The following is a 4,670-nucleotide window of genomic DNA, read 5'->3' as shown; positions in this document are numbered from 1 at the left end:
ATTGCCCACCTCCACCCAGTTCCCGCCCCACCCCAGGCCTTCAAAACCCTATTGTCTGTGTCCATAGGTAAAGCATATTCTATGTAATAAAGGGGTAATATGCAAATTGACCCTAATGGCGGAACAACTGGTCACTAAGATGCGCACTGACCACCAGGGGGCAGACGCTCAATGCAGGAGCTGCCCGCTGGTTGTCAGTGCGCTCCCACAGGAGGAAGCACCGTTTAGCCACAAGCTGGGCTGACGGCTGGCGAGCGCAGAGGTGGTGGCAGGAGCCTCTCCCGCCTCCGCAGCCGCGCTAAGGATATCCGATTGATAGCTTAGGCCCGCTCCCCGAGGGCTCCCAGACTGCCAAAAGGCGCAGGCTGGGCTGAGGGACACACACACATACACACACACTACCACCACCACCACCACCCCACACACACACTGGGCCTCTAGTATGCATATAAGATCTTTGGTCCCTCTCTCTCCTTCCCTCTAAGATTCCTCAGTCTGTTATTTCATGTTTCCATGCTTCTTGATTCTATTTTATTTATGAGTTTATTTTGTTCATTAGATTTTTTGATCGTTTCTTTTGATTTTTAGATTCAATTGTTGATTATCCTCTCCTTTTTGTGTCTTAATTTTGGGGAAGTAAGTCTGAAGGAATCCTGAGAAAATTTGACTTCTTTTTTTTTTTTTATTTAATAATTTTTATTTCTTAAAGTATTAAGAGTATTACTACATATGTCTCCTTTTTTCCCCCCCTTGACACTCCCCCGACCTCCCCTACCTCCTAGTGTCTTGTGTCCATTACCCCCCGGGTGTCTTGTGTCCATTGGTTAATCTTATATGCATGCATATAAGTCCATCGGTTGATCTCTTAATCCCCCCCCCCAAACCCTCCCCAGGCTTCCCCCTGTAGTTTGACAGTCTGTACAATGTTGCTCTGCCTCTGCATCTACCCCTGTTCATCAGTCTATACTGGTCCCCATTATCTGTGCCAACCTCACTGGAGCAGTCCCAACCTGACCCGGGCCGTCCCCACCTCACCGGGGCCGTCCCTACCTCACCGGAGCCGTTTCAACCTCACCGGGAAAATCTGACTTCTTAAGTGGAGGGAGAAGAAACACATTCTAATAGAAGTAGCTGCCTACACCAGCAATTTTCAATTGGTATGCCACAAGAATTATTAAAACTTGAAATACCTGACTATTCAGTCAGGGGCACTGACCTCTTTTCCCTTAGATTGTCAAATAAAAGAATGACAACAGCCAACACGGCTATAGCCGTTTGGTGTGAATGAATGATAATTATACCTATTTATTTTTTGTCATATAGGCAAAGAATATAATGTACTTTTTGGTGTGCTGCACCAAATTTTAGCAATTAGTTTATGTGTGCCACGAGATGAAAAAGGTTGAAAATCACTGGCCTACACCAAATAGTGGTGATATCTATTTTATATATATACTAGAGGCCTGGTGCTTGAAATTCATGCATGGGTGGGGTCCCTCCGCCTGGCGGCAATCGGGGTTGATCAGGGCCATCTCGCCCAGTCCCAGTCGGGGCCAGTGGCCGGTGTCCGGGGAGGGACTGCGGGAGGGATCACTGGAGGGCTCCAGGGCGTGTCCAGCCGCATCTTGCCCAGTCTCGATTGGCCAGACCCCAGCAGCAAGCTAACCTATTGGTTGGAACATCTGCTCCCTGGTGGTCAGTGCACATCATAGTGACCGGTCAGTCGATGCTCAGTCGGACACTTAGCATATTAAGCTTTTAGATAGATAGATAGATAGATAGATAGATATACTAGAGGCCCGGTGCATGAAATTCCTGCACTGGGGGGAGTGTCCCACAGCCCAGCCTGCACCCTCTCCCATGTGGGACCTCTTGGGGGGATGTCCGGCAGTCAGACATCCCTCTCACAATCCAGGACTGCTGGCTCCCAACCGCTCACCTGTCTGATTGCCCCTAACTGCTTCTGCCTGCCAGCCTGATCACCCCCTAACCACTCCCCTGCCAGCCTGATTGACACCTAACTGCTCCCCTGCCGGCCTGGTCGCCCACAACTGCCCTTCCCTGCCAGTCATCTCTGACCACATGGGGGCGGCCATCTTGTGTGAGGGTGTGATGCTCAATTTGCATATTACCTCTTTATTATATAGGACTAGAAGCCTGGTGGTATGAAATTTGTGCATGGGTAGGGTCCCCTGGCCTGGCCGGTGATCAGGGTCAATCGGGGCCTTCCGGCTGCCAGCCAGGGCCTCCCTTAGTTTACACCGCCCCCTGGTGGTCAGCGCACGTCATAGCGAGTAATCAATCTCCCAGTTGAACTCCTGTGGGGACAATTTGCATATTAGGCTTTTATATATTTAGATAGCTTTTGGTAATTCTCCAGGGAACCAGTTATTTAAGTAATCAGCTTTATGGAATGAGGAAAATCAAAGAAAATGCAAATCAAAATGGTATTGAATAACCTCTAACCACCTTAAATTTTGACTTTGGATTATTTATTTATTTATTTATTTTCAGAGAGAGGAAGGAAAAGAGAGATAGAAACATCAATAATGAGAGAGAATCATCCATTGGCTGCCTCCTGCATGCACCCTACTGGGGATCGAGCCTGCAACCCAGGCATATGCCCCGTCCAGAAATAGAACCATGACCTCCCAGTTCAGAGGTTGATGCGCCACCACTGAGCAACACTGGTTGGGCAACTTTTGAACTTTTAATTCATTCTTTCAGTAGGATTTATTGAGCACCTGTCATTTGCCTGGTACCAGCAGTGAATACACAGACAAAGTCCTACCATCAGTGAGCTTATATGCCAGTAGTTGTTATTACACTTCATATTTAAATTATGAAATATTTTATATTAAGATAAATTAATATTATAAAAGTTTGTGTATATACATATTAAATTATATTTTGGGTTTAGTAACAATGTTTTTTTAATTTCTTTAACTTCATGATAACTATATTTAAAAATGTAAATTTTTGTGTGGAATAGTTTGTTTTTCCATCTCTTTCCTGTAAATTTAATAGTGCACCTCACATGATCGAAAATAAAATCAAAAGTGAAATGTCTTATTTGTCAGCACAGATTTAAAACTCAATATAATCAATTATGTTTTTTCATGTTTTTTTCCCTTTAAGCAAAGTTATTTTACTTGATAGTCAAGTAACTTTTCTTCAGTTCTTTCCTAAATCTGCTATAAAACTCTTTACTCAAAAGAGGAGTTTATTGTAGAAAAAAAGTGTATATATCAATGACTATAAAATTAGCACATATAGTTGACCCTTTGAACAATGCAGAATTTGGGAGTGCCAACCCTCACACAATAAAACATCTACATGTATTTTTATTTTTAACTTCTCTATGAAAGATACTTTCTTTTTTTTCTTTTCTTTTTTCAATCGTCACCTGAGGATATATTGTTTTCTTTTTACATTGACTTTAGAGAGAGGAAGCGGGAGAGAGAGAAACATCAATCAGTTCCCTCCCATACATCCCCTGACGGGGAATCAAACCTGTAACCTTTTGGTGTACATCAAGGATGTCAGACTTGTGGCCCACGGGCCATATGCCTCGTTTAATTGGCCCGTGTTAGCCTTTGAGTTTGACATGCTTGGTGTACAGTACGACACTCCAGCCAACTGAGCCACCCAACCAGGACCACATGTAACTTCCGACTCCCCAAAACTTAGCTATAGTTGTTTCTCGGATTGTGCGGGGTATTGATTTCAGGACCTTTTATAGATACCAAAATCCGTGGATACTCAAGTCCTTTATACACTGAGTGGCCAGATTATTATGACCACCTGATGTTTGTAGACAAATTAGCTATAATTTCGCGCTAAAGTTGCTAGAGGGCCAGACCATTACAAATAGGGAAGCAGGTTGTTTACCCTGACAGTAGAAGTGATTTTTTTTCTGAAGATGTGGGTAAACAATGTGATTTAACAGCCTTTGAACGTGAGATATATATTACACTGAGTGGCCAGATTATTATGACCACCTGACGTTTGTAGGCAAATTAGCCGTACACTGCATCGTATGGGATATGGAAGCGGAAGGCCTGTTCCAGCACCTTTGCTGTCTGCAGTTACCAAGATAAAACGTCTCCAAGTCGCACAGGAACACAAGGAGTGGACAGCCGAGCATTGGAAAAAAGTCATGTGATCCGATGAATCACATTTCCAGTTGCATCATGCAGATGGCTGAGTGAGAATTTGGCGGAAACAGCATGAAAGCATGAACCCCACATGCATGAGTACAACCCTTCAAGCTGGTGGGGGCAGTGTTATGGTTTGGGGCATGTTTTCCTGGCATGATTTGGGCCCTTTAATTCGTGTGGAACAACGTCTGAATAGCACAACATACCTAAGTATCATTGCTGATCAGGTTCATCCTATCTTGTGGATGGCGTATCCCAATGGAGATGGCTTCTTCCAATAAGACAATGCGCCATGCCACGGTGCTCGTATTGTGCAGGAGTGGTTTCAAGAACATGAGGGAGACTTTACCTTGCTTAGGTGGCCCCCACAATCACCAGATCTCAATCCAATTGAGCATTTGTGGGACGAAGTTAAAAGAGCCATCAGGCAGCTGGTTCCACAACCATCAAATCTCACAGAACTGGACAGTGCTATTCATCAGACATGGTGTCAGATTCCTCACATCACCT

General features: G+C 44.5%; 1 protein-coding gene across 2 annotated transcripts in view; it reads left to right on the top strand.

The window, feature by feature from the left end:
- LSM14A (LSM14A mRNA processing body assembly factor) overlaps positions 1-4,670 on the top strand; it is a 76,924-nt gene that overhangs the window by 27,889 nt on the left and 44,365 nt on the right. The gene's annotated exons all lie outside the window — the stretch shown is intronic.

The sequence above is a fragment of the Myotis brandtii genome, unplaced genomic scaffold (genome assembly GCF_000412655.1).
Source record: "Myotis brandtii unplaced genomic scaffold, ASM41265v1 scaffold165, whole genome shotgun sequence".
Classification (NCBI taxonomy): Eukaryota; Metazoa; Chordata; class Mammalia; order Chiroptera; family Vespertilionidae; genus Myotis; species Myotis brandtii.
The sequence above is the reverse complement of the archived record's forward strand: the minus strand, read 5'-3'. Positions and strand labels throughout refer to the sequence as shown.